The sequence below is a fragment of the Myodes glareolus genome, chromosome 10, assembly GCF_982192425.1.
Source record: "Myodes glareolus chromosome 10, mMyoGla1.1, whole genome shotgun sequence".
Taxonomy (NCBI): Eukaryota; Metazoa; Chordata; class Mammalia; order Rodentia; family Cricetidae; genus Myodes; species Myodes glareolus.
The window spans coordinates 75,268,945-75,284,182 of NC_142035.1; the positions used below are offsets into that span (position 1 = coordinate 75,268,945).

The 15,238-nt window shown below is 43.5% G+C and overlaps 1 long non-coding RNA gene across 1 annotated transcript; it reads right to left on the reverse strand.

Moving 5' to 3' along the window:
- Positions 1–317: 317 nt before the first annotated feature.
- Positions 318–13,982, reverse strand: LOC125406608 (uncharacterized). The gene is made up of 4 exons (XR_015004152.2): positions 13,886–13,982; positions 7,402–7,503; positions 4,041–4,076; positions 318–2,076 (listed from the first exon to the last, which is right to left on the reverse strand). It is a non-coding gene; the product is annotated as an uncharacterized LOC125406608 (long non-coding RNA).
- Positions 13,983–15,238: the final 1,256 nt, after the last annotated feature.

The following is a 15,238-nucleotide window of genomic DNA, read 5'->3' on the forward strand; positions in this document are numbered from 1 at the left end:
TCACAAGATTTGCATTATATGACCTCAACGATAATGAATTTTAGAAATACTACCTGAACAAAATATTGTTATACTTAAGTAAAAGATTAAGTAGTATTAATACACTTCCATTTTATGAATTTCAACATCATCTTTTTAAATTATATCTTGCCAGGTGGTGGTGGTACACATCTTTAATCCCAGCACTCAGGAGGCAGAGGCAAGCAGACCTCTGAGCTAGAGGCCAGCCTGGTCTACAGAGCAAGTTCCAGGACAGCCAAGGATACACAGGATACACAGAGGAACCCTGTTTCAAAAAAGCAAAATAAATAAATAGATAAATATAAAAATTATATTTAATATTACTCAGCAATAAAAATAACTAAGTTTTAATACATATGACATTATGGATGAATCTCTGTTAACCCAAGTGAAAGAAGCCCAAACACAAAATTAACAGTACAGTCTTCCCACCACCTTCCCAGGCAACCACTGGTCATCTCCAACGATAGACAGAACGTTTAACACAAATGAAATGCTTTTAGGGGCTCTATTATGTTTTCATTTTTAATGGATTTTAGGAGCTCAATACAGAAGCATAATATGACTCTTTTGATTCAAATTTGTAATTGTTCTTTTAGTCATCTTCTTTGGAAAGGGAAACTCCTAGAAAGCGAGCGCTTTGGAAGAGAAAGCTTGGGAAATGCGTGTCAGCACAACCAAAACAAAGGTCTCTTATTCTAGGGACATCCATGTGTCTGAAAAGGTTAGCAGAAGACCAGCTTTCTTTATGGAACAACATGAATATACTCAATGATTCAAAATTCAAAATGCTTCCATTTTTCAGAGAATTAAGCTCACGTAGAGCAAGATGAAGGTCATATGTCACTGGAATTTGCCTGTCGAGAATCTAAAGATGGGCAACAGAGATGACTCAGCAATTAGGAGAACATACTGCTCTTGTGGAACCAGAGTTCAGTTCCCAGGACCCACATCAGGTAGTTCACAAACACTTAGAGCTCCAACTCTGGGGTATCTGACACACTCACACTCGTGTGCACACACAATCACGTTCTGTTTGGTCAGTGTTCTATTGCTGAGAAAAGACATCATGACTGTGGAAACTCTTGTAAAAGAAAACATTTAATTGGGGCTGGCTTGCAGTTTCAGAGGTAGGTTGTAGCCTTTATCTTCATGGCAGGATGATATGGGATTCCCCTCTGTATACTGTGAATACCATTGGTTAATAAAGAAGCTATATTGAGCCTGTGAGAGGGCAGAATAGAGCCAGATGGGGAAAACTAAACTGAACGCTGGGAGGAAGAAGGCGGAGCTAGACACCATGTAGCCAAGATGCAGTCTGTCAGCTGGAACCTTGCCGGTAGGCCACAAGCCTTGTGGTAAAATATAAAATAATAAAAATGGGTTAATTTAAGATATAAGACTGAACTAGAAATATGCATAAGCTATTGGTCAAACAGTATTGCAATTGATACAGATTTCTACATGATTATTTCGGTTCTGGGCAGCCGGGAATGAACAAGCGCCTTCCACAACAGCAGGGAGCTTAGTGGCACTCAGGCAGACATGGTACCGAAAAAGTAGCTGAGAGTCCTACATTGGGACCGGCAGGCAGTAGGTAGAGTCAGCCACTGGGACTGGCTTGGGCTTTTGAAATCTGCAAGGCCACCCTTAGTCCATATATCTTCCAAGAGGCCACACTTCCTAATTCCTCCCAAGTAGTACCACTCCCTGACAACTAAGCATTCAAACGTATGAACCTAAGGGGGCCATTCCTATTCGAATTACCACAACACATCTACATAATTAAGATCAATCTTTAAACTTGTTTTTACATTCTGAAATTGACTTCTCTTCTTTTCTAGGTAGTGAAGTTTTTACAGCAGAGTTTCATGGCACATGGTGACTTAGCATTTGTAAGCATGGATCTGCAATTGTAGATGTTTCTGAGAGGCACTGAAGGATCCCTTCACTGTGGAGTAGTTGAACTTAAACCTTAGGATTAGTGACTGTCCATGTCTCATCTTCCTGTCGTCACATGAGCAGCTATGGGAAACGAGACCAGACCATCCGCTGCTGCTGATAAGAAGGAAAAATGAAAAGGTTTATTTTGGATGGCGGATGGGAACTCTAGATGGGGGCGGGTGTTTTTGCATGTGTATGAGTGTTTTGCTTGCACGTGTGTCGCTGTACCACCTGTATGCTTAGTACCAATGCAGGTCAGCAGGGAGTGTTAGATGTCCCAGAACTGTGGCTATGGACCCTTGTGAACCACCATGTGCTTGTCATTGAACCTAAGTCCTCTGCAAGAACAAGGGCTCCCACTGCCGAGCCATCTCTCCAGCCCATGTAGTGGACATTACTTTACCAATAGCTGCAAGTTTTGCCTTGGGGGAAGCACCTCTCTTTCAGTTTGGCCATTTGATTTGGATGGGGCAGGTTCAGCTGTAATTCTAGGATAGTCTGGTCTGCATGAACAATGGTTTTCCCAAAATAGGCCTGTGATCATGTCCAAGACATCCATCCAGGTTCGAAAAGATTTGGGGATGTCTGAGCAGAGGAAGTTTCCTTCCCAACAGTGGGAGTACCACAAGGCACCCTCTTCCGTTGAACATTGCTCATAAAGATAAGAGGTCTGACCTGGAAAACAGCCACTTCTTTTTTACTTAGAGTGGCATCTGGAGTTGGCAGGAACACTCTGTATAAGCAATAAAACCAGCACAAAAGGTCTCAGATGGAGAGAGCTTACCCAGCATGCTTAGCACCCTGGATTTGCTCTCCATCACCAGAGACAAATTAACAGTAAGCTGAAACCAGTATAGCTGAAGGCAAAGAAAAGACGTGGAGAGAAACAAGTTCTTACCTGAAATCATTTGAGTCATTGGACAGAAGCACACTTTAAGCCAGATTCCACCGTAATTCGAAATAAATAAGCCAGTGACACTTCTTTGTTGTTTAAATGGGTCTGTTTGTTTGTTAGGGGGTTTGGGTTTTTTGTTTGTTTGGTTGGTTGGTTGGTTGGCTGACTGACTGGCTGGTTGGTAGGTTAGTTTTTTGAGACAAGGTTTCTCTGTGTAACACTGGCTACCCTGTAGACCAGGCTGCCTGCCTCTGTTTAATCCCAGCTGTCGAAAATAAAACCTCTACCACAGTTTAAAGCCAAATTTGAAATACTGGCCAGGTGGATGGACTCTCTGGCCAGGTCCATCTCTGGGTTTCCAGAAAATGGCCCTGAGCCACAGTTTGCAAGGGCTTAAAGTATTTCCCATCAGGTCCAGTCAGGCATAAGAATACATCCTGACATATTTCCTGCCCGTGAACCTCTGACCCACATGAGCTCAGCCACATCCCATGCAGATGGGTCAAGCTGACTTGTTTAGGGGAGTGAAAACATGTGACTTATTATCTACCATAAACAATAGTCCCCAGCCTTTCAGGAACTGTCTGTCCTTGGGCAAGGGGCTTGCAGATCAAAGGCATTTTTGTTTCATGGCTCTCTTAACCACAGTAATTAAAACTTAAAATGTAACTTTGGCTCTCACACCAGTATACCAGGCTTAAATGGGTCTAAAAAAATCACATTTATTTGCTGATTTTGTTTGGGAGGGCGGCATGCAGGGTGTACTGCCCATGTGCATGTGAGAGACCAGTGTGCTTTAGCTGGCAGGGCTTCCTTCTCTCACGTGTGATTCCCTGGGCTTGAACTCAGGCCGGCAGATTTGACAGCAAGCACTTTTACCCCCTGAGATATTTCACCAGCCAAAATAGATTTCTGTAAAATATCAAAATATAAGGAACTCTAACTACTCAATGGTCATTTTATAAGGGCTGTGGACAGCCTTAAAGATGATCCAGGAGGGGACAGAGAGATGGTGCTCACCAGTTGAGAACACTCTTTTGTTTGTTTCTCAAGACAGGGTTTGTCTAAGTATCCCTGGCTCTCCTGCATTGTAGACCAGGATGGCCTTGAACTCAGAAATCTGCCTGTCTCTGAGGAACTGGAAGTAAAGGTGTGGGCTGTCATACCCAGCTGCACTTACCACTCTTAGAGGGGTCCCCAGTTGAGTTCCCAGCACCTACAACAGATAAGTTCAGTTGCCTATAATTCCAGCTCAACGAGATCCAACACCCACTTCTGGCCTCTATGAGCATCCATAGACATGTGGTATATACAGATACAGAGACATGTAAATAAAAATAAATATTGAGAAAAAAGATGATCCAAGATAAAAATGACAAATTTTAGGTTATAGAAATTGTATCACAATCTTTAAAACAAGAACTAACATCTGATAGAGGGAAAAAATGTTCAACTTAGTATGTGTGGACTCTCTGAGTGTCTGTTGCAGGCCCTGAAAAGGTCAAAGGCATTTGAGACCTGTCTTTACCCACTGAAGACCTTTTCCCCAGCTGTGTACAGGCAACCCACCTCGGTTCCCAACCCTGGCTCAGTGGCTTTCATTCTTAGGCTCTCGAAAGAGAGGGAGAAAGCTGGAGGGAATGGAAGAGAGACGGAGAGAGGAAGGAGAGTGGAGAATGAGAAAGGAGGAGAGGGAGAGAGGGAGACAGGAAGTTCTCACTCAATGCATTACTTACTCTGCCAGATACTGTGTGTTGGGCTGGAGTCTCCAGCTTACCCTAGGATGATCAGGAAAGCCTGTCTCTCCAAATCCCACCCACTCAGAGAATGGCCAGCAAAGGCTACAAAAAGCCTAGTCCCGAATTCTTGGTAGCTATGGCAGCTCCTTCCCTGAAGTTGCCAGCAGTCCAAGTCCCTGCCTAAGTCATTCAGTTTTTGGCCATACTTGGGCACAAACCCAGTTTGTCATGAACAGGTCATCGCCCCTTGCTTACCTGCTATTTAATCTCCCTGCTTTAGTTCAGGCAGTGACTTATCTGGCCTGGATCTCTGGGACTGGAAAACCCACCCGGGAGTTGCTTTACTCAAATAAACTTCTGCTTTTTCAGTTCGGCTTGTCCTGGCTTACTGAGTTGGCAGAGAAACCTATTATCAGGGTACAGAAAATGCATTACTGGGCAGAGTAAGTTCTGTTATCATCTGATTTTCTTTTATTAACTTTTTTTCTGTCATCCTTGTTTTATGAATGGAAATGCTGAGGGTGGAGAGAGTGAGCTGGCAAATGTGGGCTAGAACTTGAGGTGCCTAGTGGCTGTGTTCAGGGTTAAAAGCTCCCCTGGCAACATTGGTTATCAGTGAAGGAAGCCAGAGGAGTTCAAAGCCTCTAAGGCATAAATAAGTTCTCACTACAATTCCTCCTGCTAAGCAACAAAACCAGAAAAATAAGCAGCGGTTAGTAGCGCATTCGCTTCTATGTCAACTGTCTGAGAGACCCCAGGACCTTTTATTTCTGATTAGACTTTTCCTAACAAGAGGCTAGAGAGATGGCTGAGTAGTTAAGAGCACTTGTTGCTCTTGCAGAGAACCTGAGTTCGGTTCCTAGCACCTACATGGTGACTCATGTAACTCCAGTTCCGGGACCTCTAACATTCCCTTCTGTCCTCCTTGAGTAGCAGGCAAGCATACGGTACACCTACATACATGCAACTCACACACATAGAACAAAATTAATTAGTTAGGAATTTCGAGGCAAGCTCTACTCTGGGGAAGAAAGGGAATGGCCAGTCTTACAGTTGCTGTGTCACTGTATAGTTAAATTATGGGGGTCAGCAGTGGACAAAGAAAATGAGATGGAAACGGGAGCTAAAAAGGGATTTGAAGGATCCTGGATGACCTAAATGCTGTGACTCTTAAGAAAGATGGCGTCTTAGACAAGTGCCTGGGGAAAAGGGGAGGTCTGAGATGTGTGAAGGGCTCTGATGACGTGGACAAGATATACTCCAAATCCTAAAATGGAGTAGTTATACAAAGATATAATGTTAATACAAATGTAGGAGACTGGAATCCAGATCTCCAAGTCTGCCAGGAACACATTATCAAAATCAGCAGACTGGTGCTCATTGTCAAACCCTAAAAACAAAGCACAAAGAGAAACTGATGAAATTGTAGCTAAACATAAGCCCAGGGCAGCATGATCCACACCACACCTAATACCCAAGTGTTCCCTTGGCATCGGATACCACACAAGCCTCCTTTGTACCGTCTCATTTAACCATCCTCTGAGCTAAGCACAGGCAATAAACGTAAGCTCGGAAAGGCAGTTAATTCACTGAGATCTCCCTTGTCTAACTAGAGGCGTCTGATTCTTGCTGTAGCTTCCCCAGAGAGATAATTAAGATGAGCCCCTAAGACTGAGAATAGAACCTTGGCTGGTTGGACCAGAAATAGAAACCTTAGACTGTGCACTGATTTTAAGTTATCAGAGTCAGTCAGACTCTTAAGGTCCTGTTACTGCAAGAGCTGAATTAATTGTCTGAGCAGACGCAGCCTCCACCATCTGGTTGAAACGCATTGTGGAGCAGTTCAGTAACTAGTTATCATAAACAACAGCAGCTTTGAAACATTCTCTAGCTCTTGCCTCATCTATAAACAAATTGACTCACTAGACAGATGTTCGCTGATAGCACAGTGTGTGTTGAGAACTGTGTAAGGGTAAATGGGCCACCGGCCTTCAAAGATCTTCTTGCCTTTAGGAGAAAGCAAAATGGTACTTGAACAACTCTGCCTTTAAAACTTATGAAAATAACAGTGGAGGTGAGCCGTAATGGCTGAGTAGAAACTCTTCCAGAAGAGTTTAGGAAGAAAAGATTCCAGGCAGAGGAATTGGCATCTGTGAGGTTGTAAAGATCGTGAATCTGTTCACAGAATAGCACCGTACTTTCTGAAGTTACAGTGTGGAGGGCATTGAGGCTTTGGATGAGAGGAAAGCAATGAGCAGGAAGTACAATCCTAGGGTCATGGAGACGTCAGAAGACGTTAAAACACAATATGGGACTAGGGACTTGGCTCAGTTGGCCTTGAACGCATGACACTCTGGGTTCAGTTTCCAGCAGGAACTGGAAGTTTACAACTGCCTGTAACTCCAGCAGCAGGGCATCCAATGCCCTCTTCTGGTATCCTTGGCACCAGGTACACATATGGTGCACATATACATGCAGGCCCAACACATATATACAAGTAAAATTGATGAATACATTTTTAAAGAAAAACCTCGGAGCCGGAGAGACGGCTCAGGGGGTAGAGCGCCCGACCGCTCCGCCCGAGGACCTGAGTTCGATTACCGGCCCAGCGCACGTAGTTCCATAGACCATCTGTCAGCGCCCCCACCCCCACCGGCCTGCAGAACGACCCACACACAGACTTCCACCGTCCACCGTAGATCTGCGTAGAGTAGTAGGTAAAAAACAAAAAACAAAATAACAAAATAAAAGACCAAAAAAAAAAAAAAAAAGAAAGAAAGAAAAACCTCGGAATGGACCTACCTGAGTCCACGTTGAGTATGATCACTTGCTGTGTGGTTTCGGGAAACTCACTTGACAGATCACAGCCTGAACTTCCCCATCCAACAGGTGGACTTTGTGGAACTGCGGTGATCGTTCGTTGAGGCAATATACTTAGGTTCTTTATCTTAATGCACATGAATACTGCCAACCTGCTGATCACAGAAGCTGCAAGGATGACAGCTACCACATTAGTCACACTTTAAAATAAGGGGCCAGAGGGAGGGCTTAGCTGTTACAAGCACTTGTTGCACTGGTGGTAGCACAGGCCTTTAATGGTCAAAGGCAGATGAACTCTGTGAGTTCAAGGCCAGCCTGGTCTACAGAGAGCGTTCCAGGACAGTCAGGGCGGCTAACACAGAGAAACTGTGTCTCCAAAAAAAAAACAAAACAAACAAAAGAGAACACTTGTCGCTCTCCCAGAAGATCGAGATTTGGTTCCTAGCACCCAGCATTGTGGCTTGCAACTCTCCGCAGCTCCAGTTTCAGGGGAATTATCTCTCTCTTCTGACCTTCATAGGCAGCTGGCACATTTGCGGTGCACGTACACTCGGGCAGGCAAAGCACGCAGACACATAAAATAAATTCAATGAGTGCTTTAAAAATTTATTCTAGGAATAACAAATGGCTTTAATGTCGTTTTCACCTGGTATTATATGTTAATTTTTAATAGTGTTTAGGAAAGATATTGGTAAGAACTGTTACAGAGATCTATATCTCTGGAACTTTGGAATTTACTGTTCTTTTCTCTGCCTTTTAGAAATTTTTTTATTACATTTAAAGTATGTGTGTGAATGTATTGTGAGTATGTATATGTTCTTTGTGTGCGTGCAGGCCAGTATATGCACTAGGTACACGTCATGGCGTACGTGTGGAGGTCAGAGGCTAATCTGTGGGAGTTAGTTCTCTCTTTGTACCATACGGATCCCAGGAATTTAACTCGGGCCATCAGGCCTGGTGGTAAGCTCCTTTTCACAAGGAGACATCCTGCCAGTCCCCCTTTGCCCCTGCTGTGTGCCGATCTTGACACTTCTGTCATCGCCTCTGGTTCTGCAGAGGTGATCCTCATAGACTGAGCTCTTCACGAGCAAGATTAGCAAGTCGTTCTTCCTTTCCCCAGCAGACTTTTAAAATTAATATGGAGTAATAATCACTCATGTATTTGTCAAAATGTGGTTTTCTTATTTTTAAACATCAGATTTCCTTATTAGTGCATATCTTGCCACCTTTGCAAACTTTTTACAAAGGTTTAGAGCTAGAAGGAACCAAATGATCTTGTTTTACAGAAGAGGATCCTGAGACCAGAGTGCTTGCCAGTCTAGGCTTACACAACCAAACTCAGGAGAGACCTACAACTAGAATTTAATTTCTATTTGAGTACTAATCACTCATGACTTATTTTTGTAAGCAGGATCCCCTTGTATAGCCTGGTTTGGCCTCAAACACTTGATTCTCTGGCCTCAACCTCCCGAGTGCTAGGCTAGCAGGCCTGTGTCACCCTGCTGGACTATTTATCACACAGACAATAGCGGGCTCTGCAAATCTGCGAATTAAACACCCACATTTGCTTTCAAAGACCTGATAACAAATTCAAAAAAGGAAAACTCCAATGACTACAAAGCAATGAGGTGAGTGTAGGGCGCATGACAGGGAGATTGGAGCATTGCTGACATACCACTCCTGCACAGGGCCACAAGATGGTGCCAATGTTGAAGGACTCCTGCCATTGGCCAGCAACCACTTCCCCACCTTCCTTTCCCCAGATATTTCTATGGTTCAGAAATTAGTCAGAAACAAATCTGGTATCTTAAGAAAATGACCAAGCAATCCAAAGTGTCCCAGCAAGACAAGAAGTTTTACTTCTGGAGAAGGGGTGTGTGGTCAGGCCAGATCAAAAAGGCTGACACACCCAGCCCAGGTCCCACCAGGTTAAATTCCTGATGTAAACGGTCCTGGGCCACATATTCTCAAGCGATTGGTTAGTTTAAAACCACCCAGTTGATGGGAAGATCGTAATTTTTGTACAGAGAGTGCCGCCTGAGCACCTGTTTTGATGTCAAGAAGCGCTAATCCTGGAGAAATTTGAATTTCTGTCAATTGCCTTTTTTATATTTTTGAAAGTGTCATTTCCCACAGGCACGAGTGTCCAGAGCTCTGCTTCAGGTCTTGGAGATAGTTTCTTATGATTAGATGTTCCCAAAGCACAACTGATTTGTCGATGTCTCTGACTATTTCAAATATCACCCTTGAGAATACACAGGGAGAATGAGGATTAGAAGCATGCAGCAGTCCAGAGAACAATTCAGGACAAAGAATTGGAAACAATTCCAAGGACGGGGAAATTGCATAATTATAAAAGTATAATACAAAGACAGTCGTGTAAGATGTTATTGGGGTAAACTGAGAAAAGGATGCCTAAAACTTTTCTGTACTTTTTTTCTTGTTTTTTGTTGTTGTTGTTTTGTTTTGTTGTTTTGTTTTTTTGTTGAGACAGGATTTCTCTGTCTACCAGCTCTGGTTGTCCTTGAACTCTCTGTAAACCAGGCTAGCCTCAAGCACAGAGATCCACCTGCCTCTGCCTCCCAAGTGCTGGGATTAAGGGTGTGTGCACCACTCCACTATGCCTGGTGTGAAGAGTTGCTAGGTGTATGGGGTGTGTGTGTGTGTGTGTGTGTGTGTGTGTGTGTGTGTGTGTTTAGATTAGTTTCTTTTAGTTTTTGAGATACAGTTATGCTATATAACAACAGCAACAAAAAAGCTCAGACAGGCTTTAAACTTGCACTACCATCCTGGGGGTATTAATAATTAGTATATTATTGGTTATGATATTCCGTTCATTAAAGGACAAGAACTCTGTAATACTCAATGGCAATGGTGATGTCCATCTGTAATCCCAAAACTCAGATGGAGAGAATCAGGTGAATCAGGAGTTGCAGGCCACTCTCCCATCTCTCAGGAGCTACAGTTAATGGTCATGGGGGAGAGGGTCAGATTCCTGAGTAGTGTGGCCACTTGTAAGCTGCCCTTGCTCAGGAAAGTGCCTCCCACCCACTCATGCAGATAGCCCTAGTTAAACGCAGTGGAACAGACACGTACATACACACACACACAACACACACACTCAAAAGGAAGGAAGGAAGGGATGGAAGTAGAAGAGAAGTTTGTTGGGAAAAAAAGGGGGTTGGTGAGGGTAAAGGCAGGAGGGAAGATAAAGGAGAATATGATCGAACTGTATATACATACATGAAATTGTTAATTAAAAGCTAAGTAAATGCAAGTTCAAGGCCAGCCTCCACTACATAGTTAGTTTGAGCCAGTCAGGGCTAGACAAAACCCTGTATCAAAAAATGAATAAATAATAAAAAATATGGTTATCACACACCTTTAATCCCAGTACTCAGGAGGCAAAGGCAAGCGGATCTCTGTGAGTTAGAGGCTAGTCGAGTCTATAGAGTAAGTTCCAGGATACAGAAAAACCCTATCTTGAGAAAAATAAAAACAGACAATTTATTTGGAAAAATGTCACAGGTCATCTTTCTGAATAGTCATATTTTTTCCTTTTTTTCTTCCAAAGTTCCCAGGACCTCAGTCCCCACCCTCTGTGGGGCTGCTGCATGTTGATAACCCCCACTCCCCTATTCCCCTACTCCCTACACACCCACACACATCACATCCCCCCCCCCATCCCTCTCTCCACTCACCCTCACCTTCATATCCCTGGGAAGTCCTGTGAGTTCACTCTTCCCTCTTCTGTCCCTGAAGCCACTGGTAAGAGTTACTTGGTCAGGAGAGGTCTAATAGTCACCACTTGTTCAACATGGAAATGTTTACTCCAAGTAAGGATCCTCACCCTTCAATTCTCCTGAAAAGAGTTAAAGACAGACAGACAGACAGACAGACAGACAGACACACACACACACACACACACACACACACACACACACACACTCAGTAGAAAGATCAGAACTTCAAACTTCCAGAAGATTCTGCTCACCTGCAATCTAACCTAAGCACTAAACACCACAAATCCACTTCTCCTCCTTCTTCAAGGTCACTCGGGCTGGCTAAAGGCAGATCTGTATCTTTAAGCAAACCACAAACATTTCAATTTGAAGCAACATTAGCTCTCAGATTTGAACAGTGAGCACTGTAGCTCATGCTCAACGGGTTTATGAGACCTTCTCTAGCAAACAAACAACACAGGTCAATGTGAAAGTAAATCTTCTTCCTCTGTCTGTCTCTCTCTCTCTCTGTGCCCCCTACTCCACCTTGTGGGGTGCTCACACAGGAGAGCATGTGTGCAGGTGTATCTGCCTTTGAGGAACTAAGATTAGACAGATTCCCTGCTAGAAAGATAGCAAGCGGACCATGGATTAAGTAGGAAATCGAGGTAGTGAGCTTCCAAGATGACTGGCTTCTTCCGCAGCCTCCTAACCTGAGACAAAATCCTGGCATCTTAAAACAAAAGCCTGAAAGAAAAAAAGCAAAAACAAACAAAACAAAAAAGCCAAGGGCCTGAGAAGGGGTTTTGTTGTTGTTGCTGCTGCTTTCTTCCTCTGGTAGGACCCCTCCTGATGGACCAGCCTGAGGAGTTCGAGGCTGATCAAGACATGCTTATGACAGTTGTGGGCTAGTCAGCTACCACTCTATATATAGGAAGACCCTTCAGAAACTCAAAAGAAACCCCAGCTCACAGGGATTGAGTCTAGCCTCAGCTTCCCCTCTGCTTCCCACAGTTGCTTTTCAATACATTTGGTCTGTGTGTGTGTGTGTGTGTGTATGAGAGAGAGAAAATGTGTATGTGAGAGAGTGTGTATGTGTGTGAGAGAGATAGTGACGTGTATGAAAGAGAGTGTGTGTATGTGTGTGTTTGTGAGTGTGTGTGTGTATGTGTATGCTCACTTCTAAGAGAGAGAAAATGTGTATATGAGAGAGTGTGTATATGTGTGTGAGAGAGAGTGATGTGTATGTTAGAGTGTGTGTGTGTAGGTGTGAGTATAAGTGTGTGGTGTGTGTGTGTGTGTGTGTGCTCACCTCTAGTAAAAGCCTTTCTTTGCTAATTCTGTATACTGGGCTTGAGAATTTCCCCACTGCTGTCGGCCATGCTTGATTTTTCTTACCTTTTAGTTTTTTAACTAGCAGAGAAAATGAACCTGATCAACAGCCCTATTGGCAGCACCAGAGGCCAGAGGAACATTCAGAGGCCAGCAGAGGACACTGGACACCCTGCTCTGCCGCTCTCCATTCTGAAGAGGCAGGACCTCTCACTGACCCCGGAACTACCTGGCCAGCAAGCCCCAGGATGGTTTCATCTCTGCCTGCTTCCTTTTGCTAATCCCACCAGGCAAGAATAAGCCCACTACAACAGTTTGTGAGCCACATTATTTGAGTTTTATTAAATACTATCCAGGACAATGGACATTGGCGAGGTCCATACCCAGGATACCCTGAGAATGGCTGAAAATTACATTAATCACGTGCTTATAAAGGCAAAACCAAACCCATCAGGCTGTATACTTCCTGCCTTGATGCAATTGGTGACAAGTACACATCCTCACCTACTTCCTGACTATGTACGTCCCACCTTTGTGTGATCAAGCACTTCCTGTGCAGTTGGGGCAACCAAACTTGTCTACATGTGCATTCACTCAGGTAGGTATACACAAATACACATAAAATAAATGAATTGTTTTTAGTTAATAATTTTTAAGTCTGACAAAGTTAATTCTCCTGAATAATTATTTAGTTAAAGACTCCTTAATTTTTTATTTTATTGTATGCATGTGGGTATTTGCTACATGCCATGTTCATATGTTGCCTGTGGTGGCCAGAAGATGGCACCAGATCCCCTGGAACTGCTGTTACAAGTGTTAGGAGCTAAACCCAGGTCTCTTCAAGAACAGCAAATGTGCCAAGCATTGGTGGCGCAGGCCTTTAATCTCAGCACTTGGGAGGCAGAGGCAGGCAGAACCCTGTGAGTCCGAGGCCAGCCTGGTTTACAAGAGCAAGTTCCAGGACAGCCAGGGCTGTTACTCAGAGAAACCCTGCAGAAGAAGAAGGAGGAGGAGGAGGAGGAGAAGGAGAAGGAGAAGGAGAAGAAGTCCTCTTAAACACAGAAGCATCTCTGTAGGCCATATATCTATATAGATAGATAGATAGACAGATAGATGATGGATAGATACATACATACATATCTATACAGACAGATACACAGATAGATAGTCTCACTGTGTAGCCCTGGGTGGCCTGGAATTCTCTCTATAGACCACACTCACCTAGAACTCACAGAGGTCCCCCTGCCTCTGCCTTCTGAGGGCTGGAATTACAGGCATGCACTACCATGCTTCCTGGCCCTTAAATTAATGCAGCTAAACTACTGAACATTACAGATTAGTTGACCCTTCCTTTGATATGCTCTGAGCACTTATATGAGCTTATAGGTGGAAATCCCAAAAGAACATCTTACCGTAAGTTGTTAGTCCAAGAAATAACCAGAACTTAAAATGGGAAGTCAGGTTTGTCCTGAATGCACATCACCTTCTCAACGTCATCACCATAAAACTGGAAGCACAAAGTCAAATGATTTTAAGTCAGGGACTATCTGAAGTAATTAAATCAATTCTGATATTATAAATCTGATTGACATATTGGTGCCCTGTTCCTCCCAAGTATTTCAAATAATTTACTGGACAGACGATGCATGCTTGCAAAATCATTTTATGCACTTAAATGATTTTTATAAGTGTTATAAATCAAATACATTAACGTAATAAGTTGACTTCTTGGGGTATAAAACTTTAAAAAATATCTGACATTCTTGAGTTCAAAATTACCAACCTAATCTAAAATAAATTACGTATTTCAGATAAAATAAGATAGCTTATAAGAGTCTCTGTATGCTAACTTTTAAAGTGGTATTTGTAGGGGTGTTCTCTAGGTCCCAGCTTTTTCTTTCTTTTATTTTCTTCCTTACTCTTTTGTTGTTGTTTTGTTTTGTTTTGAGACAGGGTTTCTCTGTGTAGCTTTGGAGCCTGTCTTGGAACTCGCTCTATAGACCAGGCTGGCCTTGAACTCACAGAGCCTGCCTCTGCCTCCTGAGTGCTGGGATCTAACGGAAGCACCACCACGTGCCCCCCCCCCTTCTTTAAGACAAGGGCTTACTATGTAGTCCCAGCTAGACAGTCCATGCTGCACTCACTGCCTCTGCCTCTGCCTGTTGACTGCTGAGATTAAAAATATGTATTACTGTGTCCAGTCTATCTTTTATTTTGAATTTCTAAAATACGTGTGTGTGCGTGTATGTGTAGGCACATGTGTGCTACCACAGTGTCATGGAGGTCAGAGGACAACTTGAGGGATTTGGTTCTCTCCTTCTACCATGTTAGTTCCAGGAACCAAACTCAGGTCATCAGGTTTGACAGCGGATGGCTTTATCCACTGAGCCATCTCTCTGGCTCTGGTCCCAGTTTTTTAAACTATTGGACTCAGTTCCAGATGGGTAAACTGAAAGTCAGAGTCATGAAGTTGTGTAACAATTAAAATGTTTCTGAGCTCTAGGAGTCTGTGGTGCACGCCTTTAATCCCAGCACTCGAAAGGCAGAGGCAGGCGGATCTCTGTGAGTTCAAAGCCAGCCTGGTCTACAGAGAGAGTTCCAGGACAGTCAGTGCTGTTACACAGAGAAACCCTGTCTTGAAAAGCCAAGAAAAAAAAAAAGGTTTCTTGTAAAATGTACAATGACCAAAAATAGATTCATAATCATTCATGGGGTTGGGGAACTGGATGGCTCAGTGACCAAGGGCCCAACAACGCGAGCTTGGC